This window comes from Coptis chinensis, chromosome 6 (genome assembly GCF_015680905.1).
Source record: "Coptis chinensis isolate HL-2020 chromosome 6, ASM1568090v1, whole genome shotgun sequence".
NCBI classification, from domain to species: Eukaryota; Viridiplantae; Streptophyta; class Magnoliopsida; order Ranunculales; family Ranunculaceae; genus Coptis; species Coptis chinensis.
In genome coordinates, this window is record NC_141461.1 from 19,338,207 (window position 1) to 19,363,196 (window position 24,990).

Genomic DNA, 24,990 nt, shown 5'->3' on the forward strand with positions numbered 1-24,990 from the left:
TTTCATAATTACTAAAATAGCCCAGCCAAATAGAAATAACGGGCGTAGAATTGAAATAACGGACGTAGTTTTATTTTATTTTTTTTCAACAGAGATGAAAAGACAATTTTAACTTATATTAAATTAGAGAAGACACCAAATTTAGGGTTAGTTTGGTAAGAAGGAGAGTAATTATTTTCTAAATAGGGACTTTTTTAAAAAATATGCTGACGTGGCTCACTGTGAGCATATTGGGAGAAACTGATATTAATATAGGTAGGATTAGTGCTCGATGTCAATGGTTCCAGTAAAGATGTTAATCACTTGCAACATGCCCCCCTACGTGATGTGATGGGACAATATACAACCACTACACACGATTGAATTCTTGTTTGAACTCTTAAAACAAAATAACCAGATCAAAAGTGTAGTATGCGAGCCCACCTAACATGAAGACTAGCTGAACATTTCTAACAATGCCAAACACATAAGACTGAAAAGCTAGTTATCAACCCATCACAAACTGTCAAACCATAACAAAACGTGAAGAAGATATGGGCTTAAAAAGTATATTGAAGGCCTAAATGTGCGAAGTCGTGGCCATGTGTGATTCCGCAAGACATGCAGTTATGCCGATCAGTTGCTACTTGGGCAAATTATTTAACCTTTATATATATATATATATATATATATATATATTCCTAAATGTAACAGTAATCAGTATAATCAATTGATCAAAAATTCAGAATGCTGAACTCATCTTTAGAAGTTGCTTTGGTAATATTAGGAGTTAGCGCAAACGACACAATGACCTCAATCGGCAGGAGGGATTACATTAAGTACACCAATTTGTTCATGGCCTTACAATTGATTAAGTAATGGTAAAGTATAAAATTTATAATTAATGCTAATTTCTGCTAGAACTTCAATCTTCGCGAGACTTGACATAGACTGATAGACACCAGATCAAATGGGATGGGGGAAAGCACTGAACAGCAGGAAGGCTAGCGTACATCTCATTGATATATATACACCCGGCGATATAATTATTGAACAAAATAAATCACTAATCTAAAAAAGAGAAAATGTTAACCATTAACTGGGGTGTATCGTGTACATACGATCCAAAAATGCTTTCATCATGCAGGAGATCTATGATCTAAAACCGTACGAGGAAGAAAAATTAAGAAATAAGTGCAATGATGCAATCCAAGACCAGGTATTCATTTCCTGATTTCCTTAATAGAAAATTGGGTGGAAAAAAACAGTTGAACTAGAACGCTGAATAACGGATCAATAGAGCAGCTTAGCTTTCCAGAATTCCAGCTATAGGGAATTAGGAGATCATCATTAAAAAAAAACCTGAGGAAAAAGCCTAAAAGAGGCCGGGTTATTAAAGCAAGTCTCCTACTCTCCTTTGCTCCACTTTAAAATGACATGATGCAATACAAATGCCCCGACCCAGCAAACTAGTGTGGCCCTGTCACCCTGTGGAATGTGGATGATCTAGGTAATCAATCAAAGCGGGAGAAACAGAATTAGGAGTGTATTAATATTTCATTTCTTTGCACACATGTTATTACTTCATTACCAGAGAATGTTCCTTTTTAGTTTTTAAGTAAGTGCTTCATATGACTTTTGGGGAAGAAAATGTACAGTCAAAAAGACGTTTTGACCATTCCCAGTGTAGTGAAATACAATTGAGTATCGAAAGATAGAAGGATTGATACAAATGAAATAAATAGAAAATATTGAAATTATTATGTGAAAAATGAAAGTAGTAGTTGTTGGAGTTCTTGTTTTATGTTTGAGTTGAAACTTTTATAGTTTATAACAGGAAAAATAAAAGGAAAATTAAGGGTAATAGAAGAAAAGGAGAGGCATGATTGATAGTGATAAAGTGTACGTGAAACCACCTTGCGAAAAGAAAAGTGAGTAAAAAAAAATAGTTGCACCTTTATTATTGTGAAAGCTAACATAAAGTTCGAAGGAGCAAGCGAGAAGATTCCTACTTCAATGAAATGCATGCTATGCCCTATTTTCCTAAAGAGTGATTCGCTGATTCTGGTCAAATGGTCGATACATTGCTCTTTTCCAATTTTAGTACACAGATGAAAATTAATGTCACGAACAAATCCTCATGTACTACATTTGAGGAAGCTAAGAGGGTTTTAGAGCGCTATTATTATCTAAATTCACATTTGTGGATGGTTATATGAATTCCACTTTATATAGTGACTCTCTAAAGTTACTCCACTCATAATAGTTGACTTGCTAGATGAATTGAGAGCTAATTTTTTAGTAGAGATATACATTATAAGATGGAGAACACCCCAAAAAAACAGCTCAATTGAATACGTTTAACATTGTCAAAAGTTGTTTAAATTAAAAGAATATGAGTCGTTGGATCATTTTATAACATTATAAGCGATTTTTGATGAGGTTGTACATCTTCAAATGAATTGATTTTTGTGAAGAGGATCTCTATTGTATGGAGAATATCTCCACTAAAAAATTAGCTTCTAATTCATTGTATTTAGTTGTGGGTTTTTTTAGAGTCATTTTAAATTGGAGTTCATATAACCATCTGTAGAATTCCATATTAGTGGTGATGTTAGGAGAGTCAGAACATTGTTCTAATGAGAAAAAAAAAAAGAAGAAGAATTTTGAAAGAGAGTAGGCTATAATAATAGGGTTAGAGTTCTTCAGATATTGAGTGTCTACCCGTGAAAGTTACATACTTATACTAAACTAAAACCCGATAATATAAACTACTAGATATGGATGTCCACACCTATAGAAACGTGTGACTTTCCATATTTGACATATTCTAATACTAAAATATTCTAACACTCCCCCTCAAGCTGTAATGCCACAAACTTGCAAATTGCAGTTTGAATGGCAGAAAGAAAAGATAAGAATGCAGCTCCCCCTTTCGCATAGAATTGTCTTTAGTTAAAGAACTCAAACAACTGTTGAGAGTTGAGACATTCTGGAAGTGAAACTGTCAGTTTAGGCAATGACAAACAATAACAGTGATTTGATGTGAGCTTCTTGGTCGCTACTACCAATATCATTTGTTGAGTTTTTTGCACAACATAAATTGCAAACAATAACACTGATTTGATTTGAGCTTCTTGGCTGCTACTATCAATATCATTGTTAAAGTCTTGCATAATATAAATTGCAAACAATAACACTAATTTGATGTGAGCTTCTTGGCTGCTACTATCAATATCATTGTTAAAATCTTGCAAAATACTTGTTCTAGGTACTCCTGAATATTGAATAGTGAAACTGCAGTTTAGACTTGACTGCTACCAGCTGAATACTGAAGAGTTCATATTCTCCTTGACTGCTACCTGGAAACATGAGTACTAAATAGTGGGGATGTCACACTGTTGAGATGCAAGAAGTGAGTTCGCCAAGACATGATGGAATATGGAGACATGTTTGCTCTTCCACATACGTCTACATATTCTCTTTGCCTCATATACTACTTAATGTCCTCATATAGCCATAATCTCCCCCTCAAGTTGGAATATACAAGATGAGGAGGTGGAACATACAGGAGCTTGTCTAGTCCGACTTGAATCGAAAGCATTGAGCACCATAGTGGCATAAAAAAAAATGATAAACCTTTTGGATAACCCCAAACATGATGAGGATCACAAAAGGGCACGGATGGATAACCCCAAACATGATGAGGATAACCAAAAACGCGAACATAATAACCCCCAAACATGATGAGAATAACAAAGAAACGAGGCAGAATAACCCCAAACATGATGAGGATAACAAACAAGCGCAGACATAATAACCCCAAACATGATGAGGATTACCAAAAACACTGATTTGAATCAAATCGCTCAATTTGACCGGCTAGGTGTTCTTCGAGTGAAGTTAAATCAAGAACACCGAACAAGATAACCCACATAGGAACTCTTGAATTCCATTAGTCAAGATGCGATTCTCCATTCTTGAATTAAATACCATATATAGTGATTGGACCTTTATTATCCACCACTAGATTACCATACAAAATCTCTAAGAAAGTAAACATATTTACCTCACGGAATGGCAATAGCTCGCGGTTCGGAGACGAGTTCATAGAAACTCGAGACAAAAGCGATTATCAATACCAACCGCGACGGAAGCTAGAAATCCAATCATCCATAGCGGCATACAATCTTGGATGAGAGTGTAAACTACCTCCAAAAGCGATACTTCAAAAACTTCGGAAACTAATGTGTGGAGGCTAGAGCTCGTGCGCTCCTTTGCCAAGACATATTGGAGTGCGCCCGCGCCCTCTTCTAGTTCAACTTCATTACTTTCGGTGTCGCGTCGCCCCTTGGACTGGTTATACTTAAAGCGCCGCGGCGCCCTCTTCTCTAAATAAAAAAACAATGAACAGTACTGAAACCAACCATTTTGCGAGAATGTCAAATACTAACTCCAGAGACTACGAGATATAGAGAGGTTGTGCCCCTCTTATCAATACTAATTTAAAGAAGATGAAAAGCGGAACCGGAGGCTAAACAATACTAAAAATCAATACTGAGAAACTTCGAATCTCTCTCCTAACATTTTTCAAACAAACTTTAAACATCAGCGGAATCTTGAATACTGACTTCGAACATGTCGATGAACAGTATCGATGAAAATTATCGATGAACAGTGTCGGTGAACAGTGTCAGTGAACAGTAAAACCGTGAACATAAATAATCTATCCAGAGAAAGAAACTTCAATTGAGATATAAGACTTTCTTCTTGTGAGAAAGCTTGAAACTTAATTGAATACTAAAAAACTGAAAGCGAATTGATTTTTTTTCTTTTTCTTGTATACCAATTTTAGGAGATACCTCTCCTAGCATACCACTAAACTTATATTTGAACCTAATACTCTGATACCATGTATAATTTCATATTAGTGGTGATCTTTGGGAGAGTTCAGAATATTGTTCTAATGAGAGAAAACCAAGAAGAAGAAGAATTTTGAAGAGAGTAGGCTATAATAATAGGGTTAGAGTTCTTGTATATTGAGTGTTCTCTACCCACAATTACATACTTATACTAAACTAAAACCACGATAATATAAACTACTAGATGTGGATGTCCACATTCTAAAGCGTGATACTTTCTATATTTGATTTATTCTAATACTGACATATTCTAACACATCCCATTCACATTTAAAGAGTTCACACATAGCGCATAGAGAAATCTTGAATTGCAATCCTATTCTCCCTAGCTCTAGGTCTTCTTCATGCATGCAATTTCTCAGTTAATACTAAGTAAATGATAAAAAAAACCAAAAGAAATACTTAACTGGGCTTACGTGGTTACTAATTTACTATACATATTTAAGTATTTTGAAGGTCAACTTATAAAGATAAGTAGGCCAAGCAGCATAAATTTAATAGTGGTCCTTGACCAGTTGAATTAATTGCAAACAGTTGTGCAAACTGAACCTAAATTAACTCCAAGCTGACAATCTGTAGTTTTGGTGTGTTTACACATTCACACTGTGATGATAGGATCACAGCCAGGCAAGAAGACCCATTTGCAGTTCTTGGTACGACACTGTATTGAATTCATACCTTGTTGATGATTCATGAAATCCCAGTTTTCTGAACGTTAGATCTCCTTCTATTCAGAACTCTTTTATTTGGGCGCGACTACAACACATGGCCCAGCAAAAAAAAAAGTTACGAAGTCGTCTCTAATTGGCTCATTGTAATGACGTGGCAAGAAATTAAAAAAATGAAATACGCCCCCCAAAACCGCGATAAAATAAAGAGATATCAAACTCTCTTTCTCTTTTCACGTTCCTCTCCCAGCTTTTATCTCTCTCATTCTTCTGCAAAACCAAAAAACGCCCCTCTCCTTCCGTCCTTCTCTAGTGTGAAATTAAAATTGACTAGAGCTTGTTCTTCTTGACCCCATGAAATTTTTTGTTAACCTCTCGTACAATTGTGGGAAACAGAGCAATCTGGTACCAATGATGAAACACACGCTCACCTTTCTAATTTGTATCAATTTCATCATCTACACATTATGACTAGTAAGGTTTTGAGACAGACCTATTGCCATTTTCATATCAAATAGAAGTAATTGTCTTTCAAAAGCACAATTGAAGCATGAATTTTATAAATTATGATAATGATCCTACAAACGAAAACGAAAATATAGATAACATCAAATGGCTATGAATGTGATAAAAACTAACTAGAACAACAAAGATACTAAAATTGTTGTAGTACATTCTACTGTTTCAAAGATTTTTTGCTATACATTACAAGAATCCGGATCAATTGTTTATGGAATGCCAAGTTTAATCAGATCAGTTGGCTCGCCTGAGGACTGAGAATAGTAAGCACGCTTGATTGGGGTCCCATATCAGTCCGATTTCGTCTCCTTTTCTCAAGCACCTCCTACTCAAAAAGCTCACCTTCCAATTACTTTTCAGGATATTACTACAACAATTTTAGTATCTTTGTTGTTCTAGTTAGTTTTTATCACATTCATAGCCATTTGATGTTATCAATATTTTCGTTTGTAGGATCATTATCATAATTTATAAAATTCATGCTTCAATTGTGCTTTTGAAAGACAATTACTTCTATTTGATATGAAAATGGCAATAGGTCTGTCTCAAAACCTTACTAGTCATAATGTGTAGATGATGAAATTGATACAAATTAGAAAGGTGAGTGTGTGTTTCATCATTGGTACCAGATTGCTCTGTTTCCCACAATTGTACGAGAGGTTAACAAAAAATTTCATGGGGTCAAGAAGAACAAGCTCTAGTCAATTTTAATTTCACACTAGAGAAGGACGGAAGGAGAGGGGCGTTTTTTGGTTTTGCAGAAGAATGAGAGAGATAAAAGATGGGAGAGGAACGTGAAAAGAGAGAGAGAGTTTGATATCTCTTTATTTTATCGCGGTTTTGGGGGGCGTATTTCATTTTTTTAATTTCTTGCCACGTCATTACAATGAGCCAATTAGAGACGACTTCGTAACTTTTTTTTTTGCTGGGTCATGTGTTGTAGTCGCGCCCCTTTTATTTACCTAGATCAAATTTTCGTTGTACTTGCTAAATTGAAAGCTTTTCTCCTGTAAGTCAGTACGTGACACATTATATCAAGCTAGGATTCTTTACTAATTGTTTCTTCCATGCACTTAGTTAATAGTTGGGTGTTTTGATCCTGTTACCATTATCTAGAGTCTCAAGATTGTGGAGGGCATGTTCTTTTTCAATACACATTGTAGAACTTCACGATAAAAAACAACAACTCGTTAGTCCGGTGAGCACCATGCCTCCGATGATTTGATGAACACGCAGATTTTTCGGAGTTCAGAACTTCAGATCATTTTGTCAGAATTTTATTAAAACTGCAAAAGGGGGTTGAATTATAACGTTATACAATTAAAAAGTAAACACGCTACTGCAATGTTCTACACTTCTACGACTGGTCGGGGAGTATAAAAGAATTAAGCAATGTTCTTGATCCAAGAAGTAGAATTTCATTTATTTAATAGGTTGGGGTTTTTAAGCTAACAAAAATAAAAATAAAAAATAAAAATCTCTAGATGAACAAATATCTAAAACTTTTTTAATAAATGAGCCAAAATATGTCCTAACTGTTGGTACCTTTTCCAAGGTAAAATTAGTCCCCTCTTTGCCTTGTCGTTTGGTATACCGTACATCAGGGCCTTGGTCTGCTTATAATAATTAACCAATTATTAATCTGTTTGTTCATCTAATTCTGATCACAAGTGTCGGTTTGAAACTTTAGGGTCACCAATACCAACATGCCTGAATCCTGATGCCTGCCCGTCTTTTCTCCCTAGACGTCATGTGGTTTGTAATTGTGTATATTTTTCCTCACTAGAAGACATTCATACTACAGTGTTCAGAGTGTGGTTGTTATTAAAGTCTTTCCCATTCAATTGCTTATATATAGAAAATAAGACAGTTCTGTAATTTATCTAGCTAAATGATGATCAGATTCTAACTTCACTTGGATGTCCTGTTGCAAACTTGATCTAGATTCTATCTTCTAATTATTAAAAAATAGTGTCCCCCCTCCCCGGCCTCAAGAACAAAGTTGGTACCTTCAAGTTTGAGGTAACACAACTCCCAGCCAACCCCCACCTCCCCCTTCCCCGCAATGTTTTTTTAACGCTAATCACTGTCCTCTCAATGTGTTGACTAGTTTTTGTTGGCATGTAAATGATATTAGTTTCAGATCTTAGAATGGCACTGAATTAATTTAGATGATATAATGGTACTCTTGTATATTAACTTTTTATTGTCCATTGGAGTTTTTCATAAATATGAGTGTAGTGGCCAAATATAGTACATACCGATATTTCAATCTGTAATTTAGTTTATAAACTGAGATATCGATATAAGAGTCATATCTCTTCTTTAAATTGAATTATGCACGAAAGAGTGAGAAAGGAGGAAGAAAAAATTGAAGAAGATGGACACACATTGAAAAATGATTGGAGCTTTGATGAAAGAGGAAGACTATAGAATGATGAAAAGAGGAGAGAGAGATTCATTTTGTTTTTCCCACTTTCACATTTGGAAACCAGAGAGAAAGAAGAGAGATTGAAATCGTCATTGTTGATTAATAAGAAACCTTCACTTTCCTTCATCTCAAATCACTATCATTTCGATCCATCTTTATTGATCATTACAATGAGTTGGTTAAAATGGTAACAAACTAACAATAGAAGAAAACATGTACAAAATTAAGACTGCCTTTTCTTATAACATAAGAAGCAGTACACATAAAACTCACTTAAGCTACCATAGCATTTGATAGTATATGTAGTACTCAACTATTCAGATTCTATGTTTTTCTATGATTTCATACTTTCATATACTTTCATTCAAATAAGAAATGAAAAGCTAATAGAAATTGATAATGTACTTGTAATTTGTAAAAGGATGCAGGAAATAATATGAGATTTTCTGAGAAAGTAACCAATGAAATATAGGTAAAATACATATGTATTTTTTGAAATGATTAATGGAAAAAGAAAAAGAAAAAGAAAAATCAAATTAGAAGCAACAAGGAAAGTATCATATATAAGTATATAACTACAAGTCTACAACCAGTCGAAAAAAAATAATAAGTTGACCTTTAAACTATCATTTGACTTTGCTTGTGTCAATAGTGTTCACTAAGAGAATCCATCAAGGAGTCCAGATGTAATTTTCGGTTAGAAACTTAGAAAGGAGTAAAATATGTTTTTCCCCCGCCCTCAAATTCCCAAATAAAAGGCAAAATTACATAAAAACAAAGTCTATTGCACCATGTGAATAGTTCCAGGTCTTCAAGCACACATCATAGTACTATGCCAAACGTATAACAAAAATCTCTCCCTGGATTCATGTAGGATAACACATTAACACGATGGTCCTCAAACTTGTTTAATATTTGGACCCATACTATACAAACAAATTTTATTTGTAAATTTCTGCTTACCTTATAACATATATAGCAACAACTACGTCACACATTGAGGTGTAGCTCTCCAAAATGTGGACAAATTTGAAATGTCCATGATTCAATTTGTCCAAAAGATCATTATTTACTTCCATTATTGAAGGATAAAATCAAATGATAAAGGCACAAACTCATTTTCCTAGAATAGAAATATCAAACATTAAAATCAGATAGCAATATGTTGGAGACTTGGAGTAGATAACTTAACGGTGAGGGTGAATAAGATAAATCACTCTCACTCTTTCCTCATCACATGGTCTTTTCTGAGCTCATTAAATCTCACTTCTCATTCCCTTCTTTCTTTTTTATGTTATCGATTTGGTCACCAAACAAGAAAACTAAGTGTATTAGGTAGTATTGCTCTGTTTTCATCTGTTTTTCATCTACGCTAGAAACGGAAATGTTTCATTCCAAGAAAGTATGAGCTTCATTTCTAAAATTCTCCATTGTTGGTGGGGGGTTTCTATAACTATTCTTCTTGCTCTTGTTGTTCATTCTCTTGGGTTAAACACAGATGGAACTCTTTTGCTATCTTTCAAGTACAATGTCCTTAATGATCCATTTTCAGTGTTAGGAAACTGGAACTATGAAGATGAAACACCTTGTTTATGGACTGGTGTAATGTGTACTTCTCTTCCATACCCAGGTGCTTCTAATGCTTTAAGAGTTGTTGCTTTAGTTCTTCCTAATAACAAACTTCTTGGTTCAATACCTGAAGATTTAGGATTGCTTGAACATCTTCGACATCTTGATCTTTCCAGCAATTATCTAAACGGGTCTCTTCCAAATTCTTTGTTCAACTCTTCTGAACTTAAGATTCTTGATCTTTCTACCAATGAGATCAGTGGTCAGTTACCAAACTCATTTCAAGGATTGAACAGTCTTCAATTACTAAATCTTTCTGATAATGCTCTAACTGGTAAAATTCCTCAGTATTTAAGTTCTCTTCATGATCTTACAACTCTTTTTCTTAGAAATAATTACTTCATTGGCGAAGTTTCTAGTGGTTTTAGTTCATTAGAAGCTGTAGATTTGTCGTCGAATTTGATTAATGGATCTTTACCGAAGAATTTCGGTGGAGAGAGTCTTAACTACTTGAATTTTTCTTATAACAAGATCAGTGGAGACATTCCAATTGAATTCGCCAAGAAAATTCCAACAAATGCTACAATTGATCTCTCATTCAATACTCTCACAGGGAAGTTCCTGAAACTAGTCTTTTTTCTCTCAGACAACTGAACATCTTGCTGGAAATCCAGATCTTTGTGGAAAACATCTTAAGAATTCATGTTTAAACTCCTCAGTTGTTCCAAATGCAACAACTGATTCTACTTCTTCCGCTGCTATTACTCCTACATCAACTACTTCTCCTCCTGCTATCGCTGCGATACCGAAAACCATTGATTCTTCCCCTGCTACAGATTCACCAGGAACCGGATCATCATCGAATGGTTCTGACCAAGGTGGCCAAAGTGGTCTAAGGCCTGCAGCAATAGTGGGAATTGTAGTTGGAGACTTAGCTGGAATTGGGATATTCTCAATCATTTTTCTCTATGTTTATCAAGCAAAGAAGAAGAAAAGGATTGAAACTAGCACTATGGGAATGACAGAGTTCAAACTGAAAGAGCAGCAAATGGGAAACAAAATCGAAACAATCCCATCACCAATGGAATCAAAAGGAGTAACCCCATGGCTTTGTCTAAGACAAAAGGGGTCAAAGATGAAGAAACATCAGAAACAACAGCATCAGAAACAGATTCATCAGAAGAAGAACAGGTTAGTTTTTGCTCAACCAAAAGAGCAAAAACAGGTACACTAGTAACAGTTGATGGTGATTCAGAACTTGAACTTGAAGCTTTACTTAAAGCTTCAGCATATATACTTGGTGCAAGTGGTTCAAGCATTGTATATAAAGCTGTTCTTGAAGATGGAACTACATTTGCAGTTAGAAGAATTGGTGAAATTGGTGTTGAGAGGTTTAAAGATTTTGAGAACCAGGTTAAGCTCATCGGTAAACTACAGCATCCTAATATCGTGCGCATTCGCGGATTTTACTGGGGTTCTGATGAAAAGCTTATTATCTATGATCATGTTACTAATGGTAGCCTTGCCAACATTGGTTACAGTAAGTCTCACTCCCTTTTTGTGGATTTTTTCATACTAAATTGCGCTGATAATTATACATTTAATACACAAAAACAGATTTCAGTTGCTGCTATATTGGTCTTACACTCTTACCTAGTGTCAATTTGTTAGCAAGTTACCAGAAAACAATTTATCGCGATTATACATTTAGTTTAATGAATTGAATCGCGATAGATCCTTGAAATTGACCAATTTACAAGTTTTTGTTCACGTAACTGATCGATTTTGCTATGTTAATTAAGTTGCATGACATTTTGATTGATTTAATCCTGATAAGATATTTAGATTAGCCTATTGTGTCTGGAAGGTTAACTGATTTCGCCATGTTTTGGTACTTACTTGCAAATTTTCATTTGGAGTACACGATGAAACTTGGTCAATCTTAGTCTGATACTGTGATTTTACAGATGTCAACCTTTGTTGCTTTAGATCTGAAAAATAAAGGAGCCAAAATCAAACTTGAATGAAGCAAAAATCCAACAAAAATGGCCAATTTTTACCACCACTACTAACAAAATTCCAGCAGCTATTCAGCAAATTTATATCGTCTTTTCCTAAAATGCACAATGCTGACATAGCTGGAGTACTGGACATGATGGTAGAGTAGATGGGTAGGTTCATCTGTCGTACTGAACCCTTTATTAAACCAACACAAGGTCAAGTGGTCAACTATGGTTTAATTTCAGATACTCGTCTGGTTTTGGCAACAAAGATGAAATTGAACTAGCCTTTCTTATATATATATGCCTGTGGCATTAATTAAACATTGTTTATACAGTTTGATATATTTGCAGCACATCTGCAATTGTTGATTTTGTTATAAGACCATATTCCCATTTTCATGAGCTGATATGCTTTCAATAGTACTAGTTTGTACTCTATCTGGATTTAATGGTTGTAAAAGCTTTGGTTACACCTTCCGTAGTCCTTAATATATGTGGTATTGATAAGTAGATTGTTTTCCTCTGCTTTCCCATGTGAAATTGGAACCGTTACTCAGACAAAATTCCGTTCCCACTGACAAGTAAACACTAACCTTTATAATTTTTATGATATTTACTATTTTTTATTTTTTTTTCTGAAAAGGTTATGCTTATTTCCTGGGATCATGTGATTAAAAACCATGTTGGTATGGTGAAACTGTAAAATCTCATAAGCATTTACATTATATAAGCAAGTAATACTGTCTTTTCAAAACTAGTTGGATTCCTGTTATTGGAACTTCCTCTTGAATTGCTGAAAATTTCCTATCGTTTTTTTGTTTGGGTCAGTTGTTAGATCTTAGAATGCCCTACTGCCCTAGTTTATTGCTCCTCTTGAAGAGGAAGTCCCAAGTCTAACCAGATTCATCTTGTTTTCATAAGATAATTGCTTAAAATTGCATCCACTCTGTTTTTGTTTGGTTCATGTAGATCTTGGAATGCCTAGTTTTATCCTTCTTGAGAGGAAGTCTACCCCTATATAACCCTATATAACTTGTTATTCCTATGGCTGATACTTCTGATATTGTCTTAAAGTGATAGAGCACCCCTTGTGCTGATAAATAGGAAATCAATGAAGGCCACAACAAATGTAAAAGGATGCCCATGTTTTATCTGTTCTCTTTAATATAGGGAAGTCTCATTGTCTCTTATCTTTAGAATCTGACTCGAAGAGTGTTGCTAAGAACTTTTGAATTTTAAGCCTACCTTCTACCTTCTGTAGAGACAGTTTAAAGAGGCACTAAAATGATGAGCATAACAGATTTTATAATAGTTCTACTTCAGTCTTAAGTTTGAAGCTTGGTATGAGATTTGGAATTGATATATAGATGCAGTGGAAGTTTTATGGTAGTTTCATAATTAGATTCTTGAATTTGAACTGGGGATATTGTTTCCTGTTTAAATGTTCAGTGTAACTTTCAAATCAAACGGATCTACTGGTAACACCTACTCTCCGCTTCTCTATCTTAGTTAATACTACTTAAATTGGTCCACTTATAATAAGTGCAGATTGCATATGAATTCATTTAATGCAAAAAGCAATCCATTCTTTGGATGAAGTAGTCCAGTTTTGAATTGTAAATGATTTTAAACATGCTCCATTTTGTGGAGTGAACATAAAAATTTATTTTTCTTTAATGAATGTATCTAACTGTAAACTCTGAATGTGAATAGTGCTTGCTCTTTTTTTTTTTTTTTTTCCATACTATTGCTTTCATCCACTTAATGTTTTACCAAGCATCCTTCATAGTCTAAGTTTCATTGTGGTAAATGAAAATATGAATATTCTTTTTACTGTACTTAAAGATCAAACAACGCCACATAGTTAAGGAATGAGTCTATGTTAATGCATCTCCGAAGGAGATCTATTTTTTTTGCATTTGCCTAATCACACCTTGTTGTCATGTCAGAATTAACCTTGCATTTTTATCCTAGAAAATTTGGGCCCACAGATATCTAGAACTTGAGTGGGTTACAATACTTGCAAGGAAAATTATAGGCCAGTATGAGGTAACTGTGGTTTATAATAAAGTTCAAATAAAATTAACTTCTTGATGTGCATCACATGTTAACTTTTTTTGTGGTTACCTTCCCATCAAGGTGGTATGACATGAAATATCTTTGTGTCGGATACAAATTTTCCACTAAAGTATTTTAAGCCGGATATCCCTCAAAGCAAGTTCAACAATGTCAAAAATGCTTGCATCCTGTGTTACAGAAAGTCACAAGTTCTTTGAACTGTTACCCATAACCCATTCCTCTTGTTTGGCATACATATATAATGTTACAAGTTACCTGAATATAATTTACTATCTTTGGAGATTTAGCCTTGCTATTTTCAGAGATGCCCTGCTCTGCACATATATTGTATATAATGCTTTATTCAGAGATGCTTATTGTATATATTGTATATAATGCTTATTCAGATATATGATAGCAGTTCTAAGTTAGACATTGACTCTCATATACAGGTTCCGGCTTTGGTCTTCCCAGCCATTTGTCATCTAGTGGACTGGCATACCTGTAGCAACTGGAGATGTCACTACAATCGCCTTCATACAACCGCTACATTGTTGAAGAACGAACGTCCATTTTGGCTTTGGTTTTGACGAGTCTTGTTCTTTTTCTTTTTATGTTTCCTGTGTTAACTGAATCTCCACCCACTGATCAAAAGAAAGAGAGTAGTATTTTTCCACTTATATACAACTTTCCTGTAGTTAATTGGGCTGGAATCAAGTTTATTCATTTGGTGCGAACACAATCTACAATTTATGTTTCTCAATGTGACGTGCGTAGCATATGCCAATTTCTCCTTCTACAAATTAGATTTCATTATCTAAGGAAAGGGCCCAGGCATGTGTTTCAATGAAATGTAAGTTTTAGAGACGGGTCTTGGTGGATCATTGTGTTTAACATGTTGGCTCCCCGAATTTTGATTACAAAGCCAACAATACAGAAGAAATCAGCGTTTACTTTGATTCTTCAATCTGATTACTTAGTTAAGAAGATTGAGAGTAGAGAGTTTGTGAGAGTAGAAGTGAGTGTAAAATTATAGAGTATAAAGTTATGGTGAAAGAATGAGAAATATAGCCTTTTTTTTTTCAATCCAAATTACACTGTTTTAGTAATCCACGAAACCGCATGAACTTTAAGCCCCCGTTGCATTCTGAAAACAGCGCCATAGAAGCCAATAATTCAGCCACAATTCAGCCACTAATGTTTGGTTTGGTGTATTTTTATGTTAGAATGATTTTGATCTCATCACTAAATATGGTTTTTTACCAAATCTTCAAAAATTTAGTGTATGGTCATGAATTGGTGTCACCATTAAAATGCTTTTTATGCCCCAATGTGGTACTTGCCAATTAAAACCTGTATGTTATAGAGCTACGGATATGATACGCTCATAAAAAATTAACTCATTCGAATTTGTCTAATCATTTTTTTTTTGATAAAATTTGTCTAATCATTCAACTACTCAAGGCCATTCTTTTATGCTTTGGGATCTTAAATATTAGTACCATATTAGAGCTGGGTGAAACTATGATCTGACCCTGTAGACTCCGCCCAGTGATTGTTGTAATCATAATTTCATATATAGAAAATCCAGTCATTTTTCTCCAAATAATAGTGCGCAAAAAGAACTAATAAAAACTAAGGCTAAATCCATGGTGTGCGTCGTGACGGTATGGTATCTTTATCAATCTTGAATTAAAATACCAGGGGGTGCATGTGTATTAATTAAAAGAGTACTGATCCAAAGCGCCTACATTACCTGCGCCCCACATCTCGCGCACTGGAAGACTAACTCAAATAAAATCTGTTGTAGTGGCTGAGTACTTTTTTCCAGAATGAATTGCTGCATAGGTCATGTGGGAATTGGATTACTCTAATTCCAATTTTAACATGACCACAGCGATGCCAATAAAATTGAGCGTCTAAACATCTACTCTATTAAAATATGCCATCCAAAAACACGTTTTAACAAATTCTATAATGGTATGATTTTGGTGCTACGATCCTATAACGCAATCATTCTCCAAGTTTTTTTTGGATAAGTAATCTTTATTGATGAACTTGTGCCTGAGCACATGGTACAAATAAGTGAGTGAGATCCCCCTACAAGGCCTATTGAGAGGTTCACATTATCAAATGTTTGTAACACCTAGAGCGGATCCCATAATAATAGAGTGCCAGCTTAACATCAAGTCTTTGAAATGATAATTGCTCATTTGTGCCACCGAAGACATCCAATACTAGAGGAACGCTTTCACCTCGATCATTGATTTGCGTACTGCTGGTACATTGGCCCTAAAGATACGATCATTTCTTGTCTTTCACAGCACCCAAATAATTGCGTAGGGAAGTAAACTCCAAAACTTCGACCCAAAACAGTTTGCACCTCTTTCTCTCGACCAATTTGTAAACAAGTCTTGTATTGAATCAACTCATACAAGTGTCAGAAACGCCCTTGCAATTGGTTGAGCAGTAAAGTCCACAGTTCTTTATGAATAAGATTATCCGTCAAAAATGGATCCAAGCATGGCTTCCCAAAAGAAGAAACACACTTTTTAGTGGAATAGGCATTTTCCAAAACCAAGTTGGTAGAGAAAGGTGCCGTGAGAGAGAGTTAGTATTAGATTTTCGGTGGCTAATGCTTCATTGAAAGAGGTAAATATAGAAAGTGTAGAAAAAGTCAGATATATATTCTAAATAGGAAACAATATATTTAGGATATATTTAGATAGGAAATAATATATTTAGAATATTATGTATTTAGAATAGTGTGTCTTGGTAGACAAGAAACTAACTTGTATATAAACCCATGTTATGGGATTAATCAAATACACCTAATAGAATTAAAGTCTTTTATTCTACATGGTATCTGGAGCATGTTAGATCCTTTGAACTTTTTTTTATTGAATCTTGAACTGGCCAAGCGATTACAACTATTGAAATCAAACCATCCTTGAATCCTTGAATCTCAAACCCAAATATCAAACTTTTTCCCAAAACCTAAATCTCATACCATTTTTTTTTTTTTTTTTACTTATCAAAATCAAATTGTGCCGGAAAATCAATCATCCTCACAAGTCATTCATCACCACTACACCCCCCTAAAAGACAATTCGCCGTTTCCAAAACTATTTCATTAGATGAGTCCAACTATACCATATGGACTCCTCTCACGTTGACGATGTGTATTGAGCCGGAGAAAGATTGGTTATTTGACCGCACAAAGGTTGAACCGCATATGACTTCTCCGTAATATGAAGTTTAGGGCAAATGATAATGAAAAGGTGAAAAGTTGGCTTATTGATTCCATGGAGACTTTCTTATGAATCCATATATTCGGCCTTCCTAACTATGAGCGACATTTGGGAGGTTGTGGAGAAGACCTTCTATGATGACTCGATGAAACTCGAATCTTTGAATTGAATACTGGCAATTAGCTTTGAAGCCGGGCGTATGGGAAACCTATTCCTACCTATTACAACTAATTGGTGGCAATGTTCTAGGAAATTGATCAAAGGGTGACTTCCTAGAATAATAATGTTGCGGTACCAGAGTCCATGAAATGTCCACAATGTCCAGATTACAGTGGTTCATATGTTTTGCGCGGACTAGATTCGAGTATGATCGGTCTGCGTGGAGAGATCCTTTGAAGGAACCTAAATTTTCCTTTGGAGCAAAGCTTTACTTTTTGTAAGGTCCAATATGAGAAACAAAGTTGGGCCTGTGATCAACTCCAATCATCTTTCTTGGTCGCTCATAGCAAGACAAATAAATCCCCTCGCTTTTTCCGGTCCTTCACGCCACCTCTAAAAGGTAAATCAAATCCTTATACGTAAAAGGTGCGCAAAGTTTGTGGTGAATCGGTAAGGAAGGAAGTTATGAAGCTGATCGCCATCCCGATTGTAAGACTTTGCAAGGAGGCCAACGCGAAGAATATAAGCAAGACTTTGCAAGAAGTGATCGGCTATCCTTATTCAATGTTGTGAATGGATATCCGACAATGCTTCGCCATAATGTAGCAAAGTCAAGTATGAATGGTAAGTTATTTCGAATAATACATGGATAATTGATTCAGGTGCATCCGGATCATATGACAAATGACCCTAGCCTTGTGGAAAGTCTTGGAGCTTTACCTCAAAGCGTTGTTTCTAACACCGATGGTACTACAACTCGGTTAGCGGGAGAAGGCTTTATTGTGTTATCCGATATCCTCAATGCACTCTTAAATCTGTCTTAGTCGCTCCATCTCTTGCTTATAACCTATTGTCTATTTGTCAAATTATTCTAGCACTTGCATGTATTGTGGACGCTCTATCCATCTTTATGTGTTTTTCGATTACACTCACTCGACGGGTCCTTGGTTATGGTGTTAGAAGGGGTAACGTACTATCCGGATATGACGTAAACCGGAGAGAAACAGAAAATTTTCTCAGGCAAGCTAATCAGTCAATAGGGTCGAAATGCAAAAAAGAAGTTGTGTGGTTATGGCATCGCCGCTTAGGTCATCTATCTTTTGTTATCTTAAGAAGTTGCAACCTCATTTATTTTTCGCTTGTTAAGCGATTATGAGTTTCATTGTGACATTTGTGAACCGCCAAGAGCCACCGATTTTATATTCACCAAGTATTAATAGATGTCCTGCTCCTTTTATGAAAATTCACTCGATGTTTGGGGCAAAAGTTTCTTCATTTTCCGAACTCGATATTTTGTAACTTTTATTGATGATTGCACTCGCATGACTTGGGTGTCATTATCGGTAAAACAAAAGTGATGTATATGGGATGTTTACCGATTTTTTACAAAATGGTGGTGACGAATATCAACAATCTATCGTGGTCTTTCACCGGATAATGGTGGAGAATTTGTGAATGGCCTCATGTCCGAATTTTGCGGTCAATTGAATTCGGCCATCAAACCTCCAATTCCTGTACTCCTGAAAATGGTTTAGCGAACGGAAGAACAATTTGTTGGAAGTTGTTCGTGCTTCCTTGTTTGACATGAATGTACCTCGATTCTATTGGGGTGAAGTAGTGAAATCAACAACATATGTTATCAACCGCATTCTCCCCTCACGGGTAATTAAGTTCGGAATCCTTATCGTAAACTCCATACACTTTTTGTCAATCCCATCTATGCCTAACTTGGAGCCTCTGTGTTTGATGTACAACTTATGTCCATATCCCAAAACCGAAACGGCGCAAACTTGATCCTCAGCTAAGAAGTGTATTTTTTGGGTTATCGCGAGTTTCAAAAGGGTATATGTGTTATGATCCAATTCGATAAAATACATATATCTCTTTGATGTCTCATTCCATGAATCGGACCAGATATTACTCAGAGGGGAGTTTCCTAGTCTTCCCTTCGGGGGAGAGTGGCGGTGAAGGGAATCCTTAGTCTATTGACAACTTTGATGTCTTTGAAGAATTGGAACACTTGAGGAACGATTTGATCTTCCCCAAAGAAAAATTGATCCTCAGAAGAAGAGAGAATAATCATGAGCGTATAATCAACCATTTGGTTCCTGCTTTATTAGACAAAGCACATGATCGATGTATTCAAATCAGAAGACACCGACATTTCCCCTTCTACATTAACAACAACAAGATCTCTCGCAATGATCCACCTCGTACCTCCTATAACCTTTAATGAGTCCGGGTTAGAAAATCTTGAACCTAGAAAATCACAAAGAGCTTAGGCAAGGGAGTTCCTAAGAAACAATATGAACCGGACATTAAAGCCAATGCTAAATATCCTATAGCTAGATTTATGTCTAACCATAGGCTTTCTGAATCACATGCACTTGTTATAAAATCAATTATCTACTGTATCTATTCCTAGTAACGTGTAGGATGTTTTGAAATATCAAGAATGGAAGAAAGCAATGAATGAAGAATTGGAAGCCCTTCAAAAGAATGTAACATGGGAGGTAGTTGATATGCCCGTTGAATGAAGATCGCTGGATGTCGTTGGGTGTTTACCATGAAACTTAATACAAATGGAACTATTAATAGATATAAGGCAAGATTGGTTGCCAAGGGATACACACAACGTTATTGAATTGATTATGAGGAGACTTTCGCACCTGGGGCGAAGAACAATACGGTCCGAATTTTAATTTCGCTTGCAGCAAATGAAGATTGACCCTTGCACCAGCTTGATGTGAAGAATGCATTCCTGAATGGGAATTTGGAGGAAGAAGTATACATGGATATGCCTCCAGGTGTGAATAACCATCCCAAAGATGTTGGGAAGGTGTGTAAACTGAAGAAGTCTTTGTATGACCTGAAACAGTCTCCAAGAGCTTGGTTTGGAAGATTTACAAAGTCCATGAGAGCTTTTGGGTACAAACAGAGCAATTCTGACCATACCTTGTTTATCAAACACAAGGATGGTAAGATTACAGCTCTAATTGTGTATGTTGATGACATGATCGCTACAGGGGATGATCCGAAGGAAATAAATGAATTGTAGAAGTATTTGTCAAAGGAATATGAAATGAAGGATTTAGGATATATAACTGAAGTATTTTCTGGATATTGAAGTTGCAATGTCTAAAAAGGGGATTTCACTCTCACAGAGGAAGTATGTCCTTGATTTGCTTGCTGAAACAGGGATGTTGGATTGCAAACTGATGGAGACACCCATTGAGATGAATCATGGATTCGCCATTCATCCTGACCAAGTTCTTACTGATAAAAAAAGGTATCAGTGCCTTGTAAGAAGGTTAATTTATCTCTCTCATACTAGACCTGATATCGCTTATGCTGTGAGTGTGGTTAGTCAGTTTATGCATTGTCCGAGTGAAGAACATATGGATGTAGTCTTTCGTATTTTGAAGTATTTGAAGAAGGCACCTGGCAAAGGTTTACTGTTTGGAAAGAATGATGCGTATTGGACATTGTTGGACACACAGATCTGATTAATCGGTGATAAACCGATAGACGCGTTCTACATCGATATTTTACTTTTGTCGGTAGAAATCTTGTAACTTGGCGTGAGTAATTAAGAAGCGAAAAGTTGTGGCGGATCGAGTCACGGTTTGAATTTCGAGGTGTGACACATGGAGTATGTGAATTGTTGTGGATCCGTAATGTCTTGAAGGAATTGGGCTTCAAGCTTCAAAAGCTTATGGATTTACATTGTGATAATCAAGCCGCCATTCAGATTGCACATAATCCAGTTTAGCATGATCGAACAAAACATGTGGAGGATGATCGTCATTTTATTAAAGAAAATCTTGACAGGAAGGTTATTTGCTTTCCTTTCATAACCTCAGAGGAGCAATTAGCTGATGTTCTTACCAAAGGTGTATCTAAAAAAGTGTTCAACAGTTCAGTTGACAAGTTGGGCATGATTGACATCTATGCATCAACTTGAGGGGGAGTGTAGAAAGCTGTATATATATTCTAAATAGGAAACAATATATTTAGAATATATTTAGATAGGAAACAATATATTTAGAATATTATATATCTAGAATAGTGTGTCTTGGTAGACAAGAAACTAACTTGTATATAAACCCATGTTATGGGATGAATCAAATATACTGAATAGAATTGAAGTCTTTTATTCTACAGTACCATTCTTTGTACATCTCCACACACACTTGTCCTCATGATCCGTCAACACAATTGATTCGAGCAACAAAGTCAAAGCTGCACATTCTTGAACCTCCAAGTCAATTATAAACCTTTTAAGGATAAGTTCCACCCCATTTGACCACCCTCGAAGTTCACAAACTCCTTTACACAACTTGTTTTCCGAAATGAGGCCTGGAAAATAAGTGGAAATTGCTCCTCCAATGGCCTATCCCCAATCCAGTTATCCTACCAAAAGAGACAATTTTGGCCACTCCCTACACTAAATTTGATCCCTTTCCTAAACTGCCAAAGCATGTTAAGGATGCCTTTCCATAGGCTACACATATAGGATTGAGATGTAGTAATAGGCCGGCCATCGATGATTTTCGTAACTGATGCAGATGCAGAACATAATTGGAGCTTTTAGATGCTTGGAATGGAGGATTTTAGTTTATGGTAAAGTTGCTTAACAAGTTCTATTAATCAGAGTGTGTTTTCAAGGTCACTATAGCAATATAGAAACATGATAAAAAATAGGACGAAAATAAGGATTTAATTATGTTTAGTAAGTTATTTATTAGGTTTAGGAAACTAGGGTTTCTTGATGAGTTATGCTTTCTTAGGCTATAAATAATTGTAATCGCATCATTAGATGATAGTTTTGGTTCTTTAAAATATTGATTAGCGTGGTGCTTAGATCTAAAATAGCTCACAAACAAGAACACAAAATAAAGAGCTCTCAACTCTATAATCAATATTTTTAATAACCAAAACTATCCTCTAATGAGGTAGCTCACAAACAAGAACACAAAAATAAAGAGCTCTCAAACTCTCTAATCAATATTTTTAATAACCAAAACTATCCTCTAATGAAGCGATTACAATTATTTATAGCCTAAGAAAACATAACTCATCAAGAAACCCTAGTTTCCTAAACCTAATAAATAACTTACTAAACATAATTAAATCTTTATTTTCGTCCATATTATTTATCCTGTTTTTATATTGCTATAGTGACCACTGAAAACACACTCGATTAATAGAACTTGTTAAGTAACCTTTCCATAAACTAAAATCCTCCTTTCCAAGCATCTAAAAGCTCCAATTATGTTTTGCATCTGCATCGGTAACACCCATACTTCGCTTTAATAACATCGCACCACATTGAGCCATCGTTTGTCATATATTTCCATAGCTAGCGACCCAAGAGTGCTTGGTTCATAACCACCAACTTTCTCAAAAGCCGAGACCCCAAGGTCTTTAGTACAACAGACTTCATCCCAACCAACCAAATGATATTTCCTGTGTTCCTCACTGGAGCCCCATAAGAAGTCTCTAATCAGTCGCTCTATATACTCAGCAACGCCACATTATTAATCAGTAACACATTATTAATCACCAACACACTATTATATAGAGAATAGAGACATGAAATAAATAGGTAAGCTCAACAACAACACACTATTAATTAGAATCATCCGGACACCTTTTGACATAAGCTTCGTTTCCAACCACCTAGTCGCCTTTTGCAATCGCCTCTCTATTATTATCTCCCATACCTTCTTATTCTTGTACTTTGCTCCTAGAGACAATCCTAAATAATCTACAAGGTAGGCTACCAAAGATCACAACCCATGGTTTGGACTAGGGCATCCATATTGTCCACCTGGCCTATGCCAAAGATTGAAGTTTTAGCCATGTTTGTTTTGAGACCGGATACCACTTCAAAGATGAGGAGAATCGACTTAACCATCAAGCACTATGATAATGAGGCTTCCAACATGAACATAGTATCGTCCGCAAATTGGAGTAGTGCCACTTCAGGCCCATTAATTGCAGACTTGAAACCTCGTATATAGCCCAACTCTACCGCTTTCATAACTAACTTGAAGAGCGCTTCTATAACCACATTAAATAGAAAAGGGGATATTGGGTCTCTCAAGGACCTCCTGCTGTTGCAGTGAAGTAACCAGCCCGGTGAACCATCCACACACAATCTTGAAAGAAGTCAAGAAATGCACAACCTAATCCACTTTCTATACTTCTTGCCAATCCCCATTCTCTATAACAAGTAGTCCAAAAATTCCCAATTTACATGATCAGATGCCTTGGAGATATCCGCTTTAAGTAGAGTCCCATTCTCTTTGTTTCTCAAGCGGTGTGTCGATGCACTCGCTTTTGCAATCAAATGACCATCCAAAATTTGCCTACCACCAATAAACGACTTTGTTGAGGAGATATAATTGAAGATAAAATGCCTCAAATCTCGTAGCAAGAACTTTAGAGATAACTTTGTAGGTGCCTCCGACCAAACTGATTTGTTTAAAATCCTTCAAAGAGAGAGCCCTGGTTTTCTTTGGTATGAGTGTAATAAAAGTAGAATTATTCCTCTTGTCCAAAGAAGTAAGATCTTGGGACTCCTTAACAACCTTCATGAAATCGTCTTTTAAGAAGTGCCAACATTTTCTAAATACCCCCATCTAAAAACCATCCGGTCCCGACGCACGATCCCCACCTAACTCACTGATATGATAGCAGCCACCACTTCTAACTCAGTAATATCTTCTTCAAAACCTACTGCTTGTTTTTCTGAGATAGTATTGAATTATAGCCCATCTAGTTCAGGTCTCACTAACGGATTTTCACAATAAAACGCCTCATAATAATCGACAATATGATTTCTAATAACAACTTTATCATAGACTTCAACCCCATCAATTACTAGGTTGTTGATATTGTTAACTTTACTCGCATTTGCTGTTTTATGAATTTTTTTGGTATTGTTCTCCCCATCTTTAAAATATCTAGTTCTGGACTTCTGTCTCCACGAAATTTCTTTCTTTCTCATAAGCTCCTGGAGTTTACATTTCAAATTTGCTCTATGCACCTCTTCATCAGGAGACAAGATAGTGCACTCTTCTTTTTTGTCAAGCTCGTCAATCACATTTGCTTTGTCCTTTATGAGTAAGTCAACCCTGCCAAAGCACTCTCTATTCTAGACCCTCAATTTAGTTTTAAGTTCCTTAATTTTGCACCACCACACATAGCTAGGAGCACCATTGAAAGGAAAGACAACCACCATGAATTCTTCTATTAAGGGAATCAAATTCGTGTCTTCAAGCCACATCATCACAAATCTAAAATGAGTTGGGCCCCTAATAGGTTGAGAACAATCCAATAAAATCACCCTATGATCATACCAGTATTTAAGGTGTGCTATTTCCTTGGCGTTTGGGAATTGGTCATCCCAATCGCTAGAAGCTA

At 35.8% G+C, this 24,990-nt stretch overlaps 1 pseudogene; it reads left to right on the forward strand.

The window, feature by feature from the left end:
• Window positions 1–9,634: 9,634 nt before the first annotated feature.
• LOC147491963 (putative LRR receptor-like serine/threonine-protein kinase At4g37250 pseudogene) lies at window positions 9,635–11,759 on the forward strand (annotated as a pseudogene).
• The last annotated feature ends 13,231 nt before the right edge of the window (window positions 11,760–24,990 follow it).